General features: G+C 42.3%; 1 non-coding gene across 1 annotated transcript; it reads right to left on the minus strand.

The window, feature by feature from the left end:
* Window positions 1–13,672: 13,672 nt before the first annotated feature.
* Trnav-cac (transfer RNA valine (anticodon CAC)) lies at window positions 13,673–13,744 on the minus strand. The gene has a single exon. It is a non-coding gene; the product is annotated as a tRNA-Val (tRNA).
* Window positions 13,745–17,511: the final 3,767 nt, after the last annotated feature.

Below are 17,511 nucleotides of genomic sequence, written 5' to 3' on the forward strand. Positions count from 1 at the left end.
TGGATGAATAAGGGGGAAATACATCAGACCCCATCTAGGTGGCAGGTGACACTCGGACCTTAGGAGGCATTGCTTCAAGGACACAGAAGAAGATGCTCCTGTCATTGAAAAAGCGCTCAGAGAAACCCTGGATCTGCTCTTAGGGCTGAAACGGTGTCGGGAGCACCTGGGTGTTAAAAAAATCCTCTGGTGACCCTGGGGGTGGCACCCAGGGACTCAGGCCTGGGAACAAAGTGCTGATTCTACCTCCGAGCCACATCCTCAGCCCCCAATATAGGAACAAACCACGTTCCATTGAAAAACAGGGTCGTGGTGGCTTTCAGTGACTGTAACACAGTGTTTGCAACAGAGTGACTTATAAAGAAAAGAGGTTTCCTTGGCCGTGGTGCTGGAGGTTTCTTGTTGCATCTCGGGGAAGAAGGAGCTCAAATGCCTGCTCAGGTCTCTCTTCTTCCTCCAGAGCCACCGTGACCACAGTGTGGCTCGTCCTTATGACCCCCCTCCAACCCGAATCGCCTCCACAAGCTGCATCGACAGAGGACCATCATTTATCCAGAATCAAGGTCGGGAGTTCTCCAAAACACCTTAGGGATCATACCTGAGACCCGCAAGGTGTCTTACCCAGAGCTTCATCAAGCCTCGGCACAACAGCATCCATGCAGATTCTTGGCTACGGCCAGTTTGCGGCGAGTCCCCTCATTTCACGGAGGATGTCCTGTCTACACTCACAAAGATCCACACTGGTGAACAGGAAATGGATAGTCGTAGGTGGAAAGAGGCTTGTAAGAGCTACTCTGTACCTTAGAGCACCAGGAGCCCAGAATCGGGGTAGTCTTAATGGATATTTCTTTATCCAGGTGCATTGGTGCACACTTATAATCCCAGTGACTTGGGAGGCTGAGGCAGGAGGATCACAAGTTGGAGGCCAGCTTCAGCAATGTAGGGAGGCAAGATCCTGCCTCAAAATAAAAAAAAAAAAAAAATAGAGAGGGCTATGGATGTGGCTCAGTGGTTAAGCACCCCTGGGTTCAATCACAGATTAAAAAGAAGAAAAAAGTAGAAGAATATTTATGTAAATCCATTAGCCCCATTTATACTACTTATGGATGGCAAAAATGACCATTTAGGTCTCAAAATATTTGGGGTGCAACTCATGGAAGTCGGCAGAGCCCGTCGGAGACCCACTCGGGCTTTGCTTGCTTTGCAACCAACCTGAGGTGGCAGGCTCCATTTAAGTGGGTTTAATGTGGACACTCAAGAGCGCCCAGGAAATAAAGCAAGGAAATCCACCTCCGGCTCCCGAGGAGCAGAGAACTTTAAAAAAAAAATGCTCACACAAAAATATCCTGACCTGGTAAAACGGCTCTAAAATGGGACAAATTTATATAGGTCAGGCTTTCGCTGCTGCCAAAAGCCGTGTGCTGGGTCTAGACGGTGATGCAGCTTGAAATGAAGACAATTGTAAAAAAAAGAAAAGAAAATTCTTCTCTTGGAAAATGCCCCGAACCCATGAGATTTGAGAGGTTGCAAGAGAAACACGATCCCTCCATCCATCTGCTGCGTGGAGGCTGCATCTGACCTGCTAATAATTAATGCACAGATGCTCACACTGACGGATTCTTCATGCTGCATCTTGCAGACACTTGTAGCCAAACTTGCCCATGTGCATCCTTCAAAATGCATGCCTAAGAATTTGGAGGAAAAATCTCGCCCTAAAGAAAGAAAAAAAGAGAGAGAGAGAGAGAGAGAGAGAGAGAGAGGGGGGGGGGGAGAGAGAGAGAGAGACCCCCTTCCAGCGTGGATTCGAATACCACTGACTGAATGGTCTCAAAGATTCAAACATAGTCAATCACTAATCAGAAATAGAGGACCCACAAGGTATTCAGAAACATATGCATTTTATTTTTTTAAAAAAGAAAGAAGTTGTCAGTCTATGCATGAAAATAAAAAAGAGGTGATTCAGCTCTCGGTGTTGGAGTTCCATGTGTAGGTGACACATTGAAGGTTCTAGGATGAGAGCATCTCCTTCCTGGAGGACTCCGGGGGGTGGCAGGAAGAGAATTACCTTCCAAAACAGCCTCCTCCGGGGACCTAAGGGACTCCAACATCTGAAACACTTCCCAGTCCCTCCACCTGGGGACCAAGCATCCAATCTTATGACCATTTTTGGAGGGACAGGACCAAGTGAGCAAAACCAAGGCACACAAATCACCCTGTTTTTGTGTGTTCCGGAGCCAAGAGTTTTGCAAGAAAACACAGTATCTAGAAATGGAAGGAAAGGTCTCTGTTACTCCGAGTCCCCCCAGGAACAACTGAAATAGGAATTAGTTTGTTTTCAAAGAAGAACAAAAAGCCGGGTACGGTGGCACAGCCTTGTAATAACAGCAACTTCGGAGGCCGAGGCACAAGGATCACAATTGGAGGCCAGCCTCAGCAACTTAGGAAAGCCCTAAGCAACTTAGCAAGACCCTGTCTCTAAATTAAAAAACAGAGAAGGCTGGGGATGTGGCTCGGTGGTTAAGCACCCCTGGGTTCAACCACAGATTAAAAGAAGAAGAATATTGGCTTAAATACATGAGCCTCATTTATATTAGTTAAATTGGAGGCCAGCCTCAACAGTGGACCAAGGCTCTAAGCAACTTACGGAGACCCTGTCTCAAAACGAAATAAAATAAAATAAAATGGGTTGGTAAGTAAGTCCACCCCGAAGTCTTCCCTAAGACTACGTCTTTGAGGACCTTTTCCATGACATCAACGTAGACCTGCCCCATGAGCCCTTCAATAACTGCATGTGGGTTTCTCTATTTATCCCACTTAATTCCATACGCAGATGCTCAACAACGGAGCAATATTGTAAGAGGCGGGTCCTGTCCACATCTGGACCCCAGGACCTGTGAGTGGGACCTGGTGTGGGAACAGGGTCTCTGCAGAGGTCATTAGTGAAGGGTCCTGAGATGGGCTCCTTTTAAAGTCTTGAACATGCACATTTTTTGGGGGGGGATACAATTTATTCAACAACAATGACAAAAATTTTATTTTTAAATCTATAGCTTTCATATTCTAGTAAAGAAAGGAGACTAAGGAACATTTCAACACACCGTGTCTCGTCCCCAAAGCTAAATATTAAAAAACGGGGCATTAAGATGTGATTTCAAAGCAGAAATATATATGAACAGGACAGTTTATGAATTTTCTCATAATTATTTCCCAGGGCTCACATATTCCCTTACTGCAGACAAGTTGTCCAATAATTTCTAGTTTGAGCACGTCTCAGAGAAGGAGTCCAAACATATGTTGTGTAAATTGGATTGGGAAGAATCCAAGTCCTCCAGTGTTAATCTCATTGGAACCTGATTGATGAAAACCCGCGTCTATTAAATGCTCTTTATTAAGGCGGACATTCTGAGGAAGGTTTCTCAGACCTTAAGAGATGTTATCGGAAACGGCGACCAAATAATCAGAATTTTGGTAGCTAGGTAGATCTGGGGAATGCTAGTTGACGCTCTGACCAAGACCCACTAATTCCAACTCCAGATTCCAGAATTATGACAATGAAAAGGTCATAATTTTAATTCTTCAAAGGTTGAAAGATATCATGTCCCCAAAGGCTAATTCCGATATCCAGACTCCCAAGGTGGGGTCACCTCTGCAACATTATAGCTTCTTTTATAAGACAAGGGACAAAAAAAATGTAGATGAGGGTGTGGAAGTTGACTTGGAGTAAATTATACTTCCATGCATTTATGATTATTTCCAATGCAATCCAATATGGTGGATGGAATGTGGATGGGTGCCGCCATTTTGGAAAACAGCATGCATTTTTCCCAGAAGATTAAAAGTGGAGCTAACCAGTGATTCAGCACCCCTCTGTTGAATGCACATCCAAAGGAGATAAAACAACCACCCCGTAGAGACACCCACACACCCGTGTTCACTGCAGCACGATTCACAACCGTGAAATGGAATCTCAGCCCAGACATTCAGAGCAAAGATCTGGAAACCAATGGCCTCTTCATGGATGGATGATCAGATAAAGAAAATGGGATCTGGGTTTTAGCTCCCTTATCTGCAAGGCTCTGGAACCCGAGGTGTCACAGACTTGGGAGATTTTCAGATTTGATAATATCGGTATAGAGTTAAGAATTGGTACATGCTTCCTTTGAGAATGTGAAGTCCCAAGCCATCCAAAAACCTGAAATCGTTTTAGAGCCATTCCAAAAAAAATGTTTCCGCACCCCAAATTTACTGTGTGCTTAGAAAGATCTAGAGACCTAATAGTTCCCATGAGCACTAGAGTTAAGGAAATTGTATTGGGTCAGGGATTTTTGCAAAAAATAAGGAGATCTTTAGCTCTACTGGTCCTCAAAAAATGATTAATTAATCAAATCCAATAAAAATAAAGTCTGTATTTGCTCAACTTTCTGTCACTGTAACAAATAAGTGAGATGCCCAGTTTATAAAGAGAAAGGGTTGAATTGGGCTCCCCATTTGGGAGAGGAGGGGAAGGCTGAGGTGCTTGACTCCTGTTCATTTGGGAGAAGAGAGTGAGAGGGAGGAAGGGGAGGGGCTGGGATCCCAGGCCACACCCCCAAGGACCTAAAGATCTCTCATCAAGCCCCACCTCTTAAAGGGCCCATTACCTTCTAATAGTGCCACATAGGGGACTTTTCTATCCACACATGGTTCTTTGGGGGACACTCCAGATTGGAAATTTAGCACTGCATGAGGTGATAGATGATCTAGCCATAAACATGGTTCCTGCATCCATAGGACATCTTTTTGCATGCTTGTCTTTATGGAGAAAGCATTCCTCTTTAAACCGGGTCCCCTGTTATTTGTCCTAGTATCATGTATAGAAATGATGTCATCTGTTCTTTGTTTCTGGCAAAACCAGAAAAGTCATGACATATTTTCCAAATTAAATGACTCCTAAAGGCTCATGCGCAGAAAACTTGGTGTAAAAACACCAAACTATTCAAAGGTGGTGGACCCTTTAAGAGGTGGAGCTTAATTGGAGCAAGTCAGGTCCTGGAAGGGGAATGTGAGCCGCTAATTTTTTCCTCTCTCCTTTTTATCTTTCCAGCCATGAAGGGAGCATCTTTTCTGCACCATGAGATCAGTTCTGTGATATTCTGCCTCATCAAACCGCCAAAAAGTCTGGGATTAAGCAAATGTGGCCTGAAAGCTACAAAACTGTGAGACAAGGTAGACCTTTTTCTCTTATAAAGTGGAATACATCAGGCATTTGTTACAGTAACAGCTGACTGACACATGTGGTCAAGGGCCAAGATGGAGGTGGTTTACCAGGTTCTCTGGAATTCAACCTATTCTGGAGGACTGAAATTCGTCCTGCCCTCAAGAATAAACAACTTCTTCAGAAATACAGGGCCTCTGCTGTCCTATAAGAGCCAAAAGGGGGAAGCCAGCTCCAAGTGCCAATTTTGCAGTATCTCACTAAGAGGAAAAAAAAAAAATCAACTCGATGTAACATAAATTATCTCATTTGTCGTGATCAGGAGCAGAATTGGAATAACAGTCCCTAATTGATGAGCTGGAGATGAGTTACATTATACTTTCGGGGCGAGGATAAATTTAGACTTTCATCCAACGCTACGGAAAACGCTTGCTTCCTCTGATTAAGGAGGATCTCTATACCTGGAATTAGTCTAATCAAAGAAAAATCATCTTGATGTAGCAAACATAGATGACTTCTCATCCAATTTCTCACATAATCCTCACCCTGCTGGCTTCCTGATACGAGTTAATCAGGCGAAGAAATCTACAAGTGTACTTCCCTATAAATATTAACCATGTCTACTTAATGAATATTTTTTTCCCAAAATATATTTCATAAATATCTATTTCTTCAGCGGGGAGGGGGTGTTAATTGCAAATCAATACATAGTTACTTTTTCTTTTTTATGACTACAGTTTTATACTCTTTTTTTTTCCTGGTACCAGAGATTAAACTCAGGGTCACTCGACTCCTAAGCCCCCTCCCCAGCCCTATTTTGCATTTTATTTAGAGACAGGGTCTCCCTGAGTTGCTTAGGGCCTCACTTTTGCTGAGGCTGGCTTTGAACTCATGATCCTCCTGCCTCAGCCTCCTGATCTGCTGGGATGACAGGTGTGCACCACCGTGCCTGGCACAATGACCCATTTTTACAACTACCTGTTTAACAGATTCCATCTGCAATTCCTCAGGGAAACAAAAAATAAGCCGCTTCTTGCCAAGGCCTGAAACCTAACCATTGCAGATAACTGCGTTCGGAACCCAATCTCTAAATGTGCATTTTTCTTAGCCCCCCTGTGAGCTGTTTTGCAAAACCGAATCTGAAAGCAATTAATATTTTTTTTTTGCCTTATGTGTGAAAGGCTGACTTAATAATAGTTTCGGAACAGAGAAAACGTATTATTTTCCCATTTAGAAAAGTGTGATTAGAGAAACAAATCTTCTAATGAATTTGCCATGGGTCCCAGGTGGGTAGCTGAGCCTTCTGAAGGCCTTAGGTTAGATCCTAAAAACAGAAAGAGAGAGAGAGAGAGAGGAGAGAATGTTCTCGTTTTTCTAATTTCATCTTCATGTTACCATTAATGCTTAGGCATTAAATGATCTCCATTTTGGAAAAAAAAAATCTGAAGATGATAATCTGAAAATGCATCTGAAGATGCATAATTATTGGTTTATTCTGATAACATTGATTTGCACAAAATATTTAAAGACACACATAACGCTACCTCTAGATGCTCAGAGGCATCAGCTGCATTTTATTGCTAAGAAAATCCTCCTGAGAATACTAAAGCCGCGATGTTGAGATCATTCCCGGAGCGTTTCCAGCTATATCTCAGGTGTGGATGTGAATACAGACGGGATCTCTCCTGGTAGAGTCAACTGTCAAAGGGCAGCTGAGATTTACTCAAAGAAAATATCAAGCCCAGATCACGATGTTACTTTTTTTTTTTTTTATATGTTAACACTAAGTCGATCTATTCACCTTCAGATCCCTTGGAAAACATTTCCTTGCAACTGTATCATTTTCATGGCTTGAACTGCAGTATGGGGTTCAGGAATTACCTCTTCCTAGATGTGTGCTTTCTTGTTCAAGGACAGCCTGCACAAATTTGATGGTCAAATTTCACTTTTAACATTTCTTTTCTTTCTTTCTTTCTTTTTTTTATTTTTGGTACTGGGGATTGAACTCAGGGGTCCTTGAATACTGAGCCCCGTCCCCAGCCCTATTTTGCATTTCATTTAGAGACAGGGACTCCCTGAGTTGCTTAGGGCCTCCCTTTGGTAGAGGCTGGCTTTGAACTCACGATCCTCCTGCCTCAGCCTCCGGAGCCACTGGGATGACATGTGTGTGCCACTGTGCCCGACCACATTTTCCATTTCTAATCCCTTTATTCTCTACATGCTTGCAACTGCTATTCAGATGTTTTTGAATATGATCTTCCAACATCCCTCTCTGGACTCAAAAGTCATCATTAGATAAATGTCTTAACTATCCCTTGGATCATCTTCCAATCACTTCACCCCTAAAATCTGCTCACATTTATATTGTCACCCATGAGGTTTGGGGGAACACCTCCTATTTGAGCCTTAACCATCTACTTGGGTATCCTAATATTTCTTCCACTCTCAGTTTGGCTGAGTATTGGATTTTTATCACCATTTAAATGTAGATGGTCAATGCATCTATAGATGTAGCCTTTATACATTTCATATATATTTTTTGCATTTAATGCATGTTATTTAATCATCTATGAATCTATATACCATCAGCGATGTATTCAGTGTATACATTTTCACCCATGAGAACCTCTGTGTGTAGGAGATGGGCACGTGGGCTCTGACCGAGTTCAGATGGGCGGGGAGGTGACATCCTGCAGAGAACCCATTGTCACGAGACAGGAGGACCCTTCTAAATGGGAAACCTGGTAATTAACTGTCCCTCTTGGCACCGAGTTCTTCTCACGGGAAGCTTGACCCCCAAAATGGACCCATTAGCCTTATGACAAAAAAAAAAAAATCCGTTATTCAATTAAAGCTGGAGGAGGACTTAAGAGCTTCCCGCGACATGCCCAGGCCAGCCCTGTGCAGATCAGTGTCCAAAACGCCGACGGTTTGCAGAGTGCAGATCTGTGAACGTGGTATTTTGGGTGCATTTGTAGAGAATTAATGGCAGTCTTGGCTATTTCCACAGAGACGCTCATGGCTTGGATGGGTTGCTTTTGGACACAGGTCAAAGGCATCTGCTTCATAAAAAAAAAAAAAAAAAAAAAAAAAAAAAAAATATGCAAGACGGAGAGGCACACAAATGTCCTACAGAGTTCTCAGTAACACTTGCAAAAAGAGCGTGTCATGAACTCGCATCTTCTCTGCATCTTCTGGAAGGGGTGAGGGAGGGGAGCCGACACCGTGTGCATTCATAGGGGCAGAGACAGAGGGACGGCTTTTCCAGGAGCTGTGGGTGCACAAAACAGATTTAAGATGCTCAAAGTTTGCAAAAGCTCAGTAAGTAGCGAAAGTCCCACGGTGGGTCCCAGGTCCGCGGCAGATCACAGCACTGTGTCACAGGCTCACTTGCTAAGAGCGGATCCTAAATGTCACCCTTGCAGGTGCCTGTCACACTCAGCTCTGTGAGGTGACGACAGCTTAATAGGCTTGACCCCGGGGACAATCATTGATCAGTGCATATCTGTGCATCAATAAAATGGGTACAAACACACACACATGCACACACACAGAACTGCACCCACCCACACGCACGCACATACACACACACACACGCATGCACCGAGCCACCCAGATACTAACAAATAATTGTTGGATCCTCAGCACCACATAAAAATAAAATAGATGAAACAAACGTATTGTGTCCACCTACACCTCAGAAATAAATATTATAAAAAAATATTTTTTCAGGTTAACATAAATCAACTTGCTGAGCCAAAAATGAATGAGAAATACATCTATTAAAATAATAGAGGAAGCCACCATGTCCCCGGAACTAGTTATTTAAAATTGTGTTAAGATGCAAAATAATTTGTGTAAAAAAAAAAAAGTTACTCTAGTAAATGGAATTTTTAAGGTTTTTTTTTTTTTTTGGGGGGGGGGAATTGTAGAGACTGCAGTCTGCAGTCTAGAAAACTTCAAAGAACGAGGCATTTGAAAACATGTGAGAGTTTCAGAATTAATGCAGAATTTATTGTGCTCATTGTAGACAAATATATGCATATAGGTATACCTACATATACCAGTTTTTAAAAAATCACTGTGGCCAAAAGAACAATTTAGAGGAAAAAAATAATCAATGTAACAATGTGTGGTAGATATGAGGTGCCCTTCAAAACCTCATCTGTGAGACAGTGCAAGAAGGCTCAGAAGTGAGGGGATTAGATTATGAGAGGTGTATCCTCATCAGTGGATTAATCCACTTGGATGGACTCACTGGGTGGTGACTGCAGCAGGTGGGGTGTGTCTGGAGGAGGGGGTCCCTGGGCTGTGCCTTTGGGGTCTCTGTCCTGTCCCTGGTGAGCAGAGCTCTCTCTGCCCCCTGGTGCCCTGTCCTGAGCTGCTCTCCTCCTCCAGGCCCTGCCGCCATCTTGTTCTGCTCCCCTTGGGCCACAGCCATGGAGTTATAAATAATTACATTTCCTTTACTCCATATTGATTCAGTATCAGAATATTCTAGCATATATATGCATTAATATACACATTGTTGCATATATGTGCAATAACATATATTATTGTATATATGTGCAATAATATATATATTATTGCATATATATAATTGCATATATATAATTGCATATATATAGTTGCATATATATAGTTGCATATATATATATATATATATATATATATATATATATATATATATGCAACTATCTGAAGAAATCAGAAGTAGCCTCCTACTTGTTTTGGAAATTCTGATCATTTTTGCAGGAGAACTTAGGTCTACTAAGAATAATCTATTCCTCTGCATCTCCTTCTACTTCCCCTGAGGAATCTTGGCCCGTTTCCTTGACAATAGCCACGGAGAGCATTTAGAGCCGCGTCAGATGTTTCTTCCCAATTACCGCCTCTCCGCTCCCTGTCGATGTTTTTAACTGGAACTTGAATATTCATCTCTGCCCCCAGTGGGAAGGACCCTAATTTAACCAAAACAGGAGCTGTGCCGTCTAAATTAGCTGGATAATTCATTTATTTATCGCTGATTTATTTTTTGAAGGGCTCAGGGTCTAACAAACCCAGGACCCTGGGTCCACTAAGCAAATCCTCCATCACTCGTCTGCACCCTGAGCTCCGTGCCATGGGTTTTTAAAGTGACACCCAATTATTGTCCCTATTTACGGAACACCATGGGGGCTTCGATGCAGCTTGGTATCATGCAGTGACGAAAGGATTCAGGAGCATGAATTTTTACAAAGCGTTACAAGAAATGCAGGCATTAAAAAAAAAAATAAGGAGCTCACTGTGCACATGTATTCTAGCTGGAAACCAAATATCTCTCTTTCCTGAATTATCATATCCATCCCAGCAAATTGCAGAGGTGAGACTTTGGGGAAGTGATTAGATCGTGAATTCTCAGCTCTCCTTAGTGGATTAATCCACTGGTGGATTCATAGCTGTGTGGACCATTGCGGGGGGGGGGGTGGGAATCAGGAGGAGAGACCTCATGGAAGGGAGTTAGGGGAGTTAGCCCTGGAGCCTTGGAACCAGTCCACCATGAACTAAGACCTGCAAAAGCCGCGAGCCAAAATAAATCTCTCCTCCTTCCAGTTGCTTTTCTGCAATGTTTGCCTTGGTGAGGACAAGAGATCCCAGATTCCTGACTCAGGCCTGTTCAGAGAATGCAAACACCCAGTTATGGTCCACATGTATGGAACCGTAGGGGGGCTTCAATGCACCTTGGTGTCATGCAGTGATGAAAGGATTCAGGAGCATGAATTTTTGCAAAGCATCACACACACACACACACTCACACAAAAAAAAAAAAATGCAGGTATTTCTTGTAATTAAAATACTCAATGGTAATAATAATAATTAATAATAATAGTAATCATCATCGAATCAAAAGAAATCAGATTTTCTGTTTTGTTGAAATCCATCCTTGGAGCCTAAAAATAAACAGGTGTTGTGCAATTAACCAGACTCGGTGCTCCGTCCATACAGAGGTATCTAAGTCCATCAGCAGACCTCACCCTTACAAAATGGCTTTTGCAGGACGGATCCTGCAGAGACAGACATATACCGGGCGCCAAGTGATGTCTATCATTCTGATTAATTGCTCAAATATCCTTGTTTCTTGTCGGGAAAAAAAAAAAAAAAAAAACAGCAAACATCCAATTGCCCACAGCCAAGGCTTGGTGCTTACTTTTAAGAAGCCGTCGAGCAAATTTGAAGAACACTGCTGTTTAAATTGGAAGCACACACATCTCCTCCAGGGGTCCTTTGAGCACAAGAGAGTCTGCCAGTCCTTTGTGCATTAGAAGAAAAAAAGAAAAGAAAAGAAAATTACTTCTTCCCGTATCACAGATGGATCGTTATGTCTTTAAATTGGCAAAACTGGACTTGATGGTGGGATTTTATTCTTTAGGCCAAAGGTCTCCAAGGAAGTGCCCATCATTCATAGATCCAAGAAAAGTAGCCGGCAGTGTATTATTTTACAAGGAATTCTAAATGTGTTGGAAGAAAAAAAAAAAAAAAAAGAGGCATTTGCTTTGAATGTCTCGAATTCACCCAGGAAAGTAAAATCATGACAACCTTTAGCTGTTGGAGCTCAACAGAAAACACTGTCCAATCCAGAAAAGCATTCGCCCATTGGTGAAGTGGGTTTTAATGATCCATTATTTTGGAACAGATTTTTCAATGCAGACGAACTAGAAAGTATGAAATTGTGCTTTGGTAATCAATTAATTCGAAATGGATTTTGCATGAAGATAAAATACAAAATACTAATTAATTCAAAACGGATTTTAATGAAGATAAAAATAAAAAATACTGTCTATGTGCAATTATAGAATAGATGTACATGCACACATACACTTTATATATTAATGAAAACTTATACTTGGTATATAGATTACATGTGTATAGTAGATGACCTATAAAATTCATGTTTCCCCTTCCATTCTTAAACAAAAGGCATCCTGCTTATTAAGGTGTTTGCCTGGATTCAAATAATCCACTTCTCCCACCCCCATCCTCCTCCTTGGCTTCCTCCTCTCCCCTCTGCCTTCCTTTGTCGCCCTCTTCCCCTCCCTCTCCTCCTTTTTTCTGCAAGCCCTATCTCTTAGGAGTGGATCCTCCCTCTGGTTTGATTGACAGGTGGGGAATTCTGCCAGCTGCGTTCCCTGGGCATGCGGCCAAGCTCCCTGGGGAAACCGCAGCCCGGGACGCAGCGGCCGCCGTTCCCGGGCGTGGCCAGCAGGTGGCGCTGGTCCCGTGTGCGGCACTTGGACCTGCGCAGGGCTCCGAGCCAACCCCAGCTCCCGCGGCAGCCTGGCTCCTTGGCTGAGCGCCTAGATTTTGCAATAGTCAAATGACCCCAAGGAGGAAGAGGAACTTGCCCTTGACAATCACCGGCTCTCTCGAGGTTAATCTGAGGGCAAGGGACTCTCTGTGTCCCCTACCTCGAACTGGGAAGCCCTATTTAGCGTATGCATTGGCTGCAGATCACACAAATGTCAGCCTGTGAATGGGTGCAGCCCCAAGATGAAAGGCGTTCTTCTTCTTTAGGAGATGAATTTTTTTTTTCAATGCTAGGACTATGTTTTCAGTAATATAAACAGGATCTTGTTGAAAGATCCCTTTGATCCTCCAGGGCACACAGGAATGCAATTAAATTACATTTGCAATCTTGCAAATTCATTTCCTAATTCCTATGGCTGATCTGTAGATTTATTTTTATATATATATAATCAACTAAGTGTCCTATGTATGAATTTTTTGGTGCATTACTATTATTATGATGCATGATAGCGAAATTCACGGTGCCCTATGTGTACGTGAGCAGGACATAATTCGACCCACCTCATTTAAGTACCACCCTATGCCCTGACCTGCTTCCTGCCCATGAACTATTTGATCTCGTCTCCTGCTCTTCCTCCTAGTATTATTTATTATTTACTGAATTGTAACTATATTAAAGTGGGATTCATTGTGGAATATCTGTACTATAGCTTCACTTTTTCCTATGTCTCTAAAACCTAGAAAGTAAATATATTTAAGTCTCTTTTAAATGCAAACACTAGATATTGCAAAAACAGCAAGAGACCTCCAACATTCCGTTTTGATACTTCTAATCCTGCAGAAAGTGAGAAAATATCACAGCAGAAAGATCTCAAATATAATATAGATATGAAGGTGAGCCGTTAGATTATCAAGGAGTGATTTCAATTCCTTTTTTATAGGCTTCTTTGCCACTCGATGCCAACAGAATGGTTTGTATGGGGTTATTATGAGAATTAAATGCACATTTGTAAATTGCTACAGGAATGCATGGCTCACAGTCAGCTACGTTACCTTGTGCATGTGGTATTTTGTATTATTCAGAACTCTTCATCAACTTTAGCTAAAGTCATGGCACACAGCATCCCCTCAAGAAAAAGCAGTTCGAAGGCAATTGGAAGACGGCTTTATTTTTATTTTTGTATTTATTTATGTGTGGAGCTGGGGATTGAACCCAGGGCCTTGTGCATGTGAGGCAAGCGCTCTACCAACTGAGCCACATCTCCAGCTGTTGGAAAGCAATGGGAAATTACTATGATTATTAATTTTAAAAACAAATATATAATAACATCTTTATACTAGGGAGCAAGAAGCCTTTTTCTTTTAACTGCATTTGATAAGAGCTCCATGTGATTGGAGGTAAAATATACAAGAAAACCCATATTCCCTGAAGGGAGGTGTCTACCCAGTATATAATTAGTACCAGCTGACAATCTGCATAGTTTTGTTGATTGATTGATTGATTGATTGATTGACAGCTTCAAGGTCTCCAATTCTCAAGGTGATAGATTACAATCATGGACCACCTATGAGGCTTCTCTCTCTCTCTCTCTCTCTCTCTCTCTCTCTCTGTGAAGACTTCACTGTGACCTTGAACTTCATTGTGACCTTCTTCACCTTTCATGAACAGTGGAGGTGTGTTCTAGAGGGACTTGGAAGTTATGGATTCTCAGTTTGAATATAAGAGTTGAATTTTGACATTTAATATTTGAATTTGTTTGCCGATGTGGCATCCTGTGACCTGCTGGCTAAAAATCACTTCTAAGGATCATAAGTAATATGTCATCCCGTGGCTCAGGAGGCTGACTCAGGAGGTTCAGAAAATAGAGGCCAGCCTCGGCAACTTAGCAAGGTCCTACGCAACCTAGCAAGACCCTGTCTCAAAATTAAAAAATAAAAAGGGCTGAGGTTGTGGCTCAGTGGTTAAACACTCCTGGGCTTAACCCTTAGTTTAAAAAAAAATTGAGCATTATCAAGAGTCTCAATTTTATTAGCACTGATGGACTTTGAATATAATGGTTCAATTTTGACATTTAATATTTCAGCAAAATGCAAGTCACAATTCAGTTAATTATGTGAGAGAACAACTGTGCTTTCTGTTATTTTTCCCCAGTACGGTTTTTGCAAGAGCCACTAAGGAATATTTGCCTTTTCGTTCCTGTTTAATTTTAGCTCCGGTGATAAATTGGATTTTAGTGCTTAGTATTACCCATCTGTTGGATTGAATGATGTGTCTCCTGCTTTTTTTTTGAGAGGAGGGATACCAGGGATTGAACTCAGGGGCCCTCGACCCCTGAGCCCCATCCCCAGCCCTATTTTGCATTTTATTTAGAGATAGGGTCTCATTGAGCTGTTTAGGGCCTCCCTTTGGCTGAGGCTGGCTTTGACCTCGCAATCCTCCTGCCTCAGCCTCCCGAGCCAATGGGATGACAGGTGTGCATCACTGCACCCATCTCCCCTGCTGTTAAAATCTGTAAACATCCCAAAGCTATACCCATATGTACACAGATGCCGAACCTTTCTTAGAGCTGAATGCATACCATTCCCTATGTACCTACCCCGTTTCCTCTATTCATTTATCTGTTGATGGACAGAGCATAGACCCCAAGCACCTGCCAGCCATGACGGACCCCTACTAGACATTGTGTGTGTTTGCAACTATCTCCCGTCCAGGGTGAGAATACTCCGTTCCTAGTACAAATGTTCCCTGAATTTCAATCGCCTGACAGATGACTGTATTTTACTGTACAGTGATGTGAAAAGGGTGTGCATTTATTAGACTCCCAAATTTGAACGTGAGTCTTCTTTCAGGGTAGTGTTATCCAGCGTGACACTCGCTGAAATGCCACCAAAGAACATCCGATGTTTTATAGCGTGCCGTTGCCACACCCTGGTGCTGGGTAGGAATGTCTCCAGTGCAACTCCCACTGACGATATGTGCAATGGACAATGGACTTAGCAGGACAGACCCCACCAAAGCCATGGACATGTCAGTATGGAGCCCTCCAAAGTGCTCTTTCATCCACATGCTACTTTTTAAAAATTTTGCTGGCACCATCTTAGTATCTCAGTCCTGTTGATTTTTGTTTGGAAAAGAGAGAGAGAGAGAGAGAGAGAGAGAGAGAGAGAGAGAGAGAGAGAGAGAGAGAGAGAGAGGAAGGAAGGAAGGAAGGAAGGAAGGAAGGAAGGAAGGAAGGAAGGAAGGAAGGAAGGAAGGAAGGATGGATCCTGGTCGACTGGAATATTTTCAGAGTGGAAAGCTCTCAAGAAATTGGATTTATTTATTTTTCTTCTAACCTAAAGTGTCTGATGGTTGTGATAAGGGTGGGTGAGAGAAGAGAAAGAAGAGTCAGTACTCACTCCAATGGGGTCTTTCCTCTCCAGATCACAGGGTACTGGCGCACGGTTCTCCTAGCTACTGATGATCCACAGAAGATCGATGAAGATGGGGAACTGAGAGGCCATCTGCGTCACCTGGAGTGTAGTGAGGAATGTAATGAGATTGCCTTTGGTTTCTACATCAGGTGAGTGAAACTCTCCTGAACCTAAAGGAACAAGAGAGCTCACCTCCGACAGGTGGTCTGGGTTCAAATCCACGGTGAGACGTCTTGATGATGCTCACAGAATTGAGTCTTCTGACCTCTCTTCATGGAACTGTGTTGTAGGCTTGTGAGGAACAAGGACTTCAGTAGGGGGACCCCAGAGAATCTCGTGCAGTGGTGTTTCCTTAGAGGAAATTGTGGTTGTGACTCATGTTGAACCACATCACTCACTACAGAGACTCAGAGGCAGGAAGGAAAGACTCTCTCCTTGGAAACTCAAACCCAGTGCCAATGGCCATCAGAACCCCAGGACCTGAGTTGGAGTCTTTGCCATTTTACATCTATTGGAACTAGTGGCATCCCAATCAGTTTAAAGCATGACTTCAATGGGCAGGACCCTACATTTACCTGGGTCAATCATGATCCTGCAGCTGACGTTTTGAAAGTCAATATTTAATCAACAAATACATATTTCTAAAAGTCAGTATTTATAGAATTGTTAGTATTATGTAGGCATTTTACTGTATAGGGAAAATATTTAAATCTGTATATAATATTAATGTAATACTTGTATGAAACACACATGTATATATACATATATTTTAAGATGTATATAAGCAACATATATGCATGGTATATATGTAGATAAACATGTTTCATGTTACATATGATATATATATATATATATATATATATATATATATATATATATATTCATAAACACACACACACACACAAACACACACATATATATTTTTTTTTCTATTTTTTTTTTTTTTTACTTTGTCATCTTATCAGAATTCACCCTTGCAAAGCCCTCCAAGGGCTACAATGGAGACCTCTTTGGCTGTCCCAATAGTGAGTGAGAGCTAGGGACATCTTTTGGGTTCAGCTCAGTGACAATACAGCTGGACAATGCCCAGCAGTCTCCAACACCAACATGAATTAACCCCCTAGAAGATAATCAGGTTGAGAAAGTCAAGGTTGAGAAAACCTGTCCTAAAACAACAAAGCAAATTCCAGAATGTGCAGACATTGCATCTGTGTCTGAGTGAAATCATGGATGGTTTTGACCACCTCGAATGCACTGCGACTCCTACAGTTCTACAAAGCAAATATAAAGGAGTGTGCAAGAAGAGATGAGGAAAAAGGAGTGTGTGCTCTCTTGGTTTGTCTTGAAGGTTGAAGAAGAAGTGCCATAAGTTCATAGTTGTGGGGAAGAGAGCCCAGGATGATGTCTACGAAGCTGTCTGTGAGTATTTGCTCTTTTGTGCACTGCATGATTCAACCCTGGAGGTGTGTTCCAGTGCAGGGTCTTGGGTATTGCACACATCGGGGTGTGTGGATACTATCATTCTTTCTGCTTCTATTTGCCATGCAACCTTCGAAATACTGGTAAACTTGTGAGCATTTGAGTCATCAGACAGACCCAGGATAAGGTACATATCATCT

Source organism: Marmota flaviventris, chromosome X (genome assembly GCF_047511675.1).
Source record: "Marmota flaviventris isolate mMarFla1 chromosome X, mMarFla1.hap1, whole genome shotgun sequence".
In the NCBI taxonomy this organism is placed as follows: Eukaryota; Metazoa; Chordata; class Mammalia; order Rodentia; family Sciuridae; genus Marmota; species Marmota flaviventris.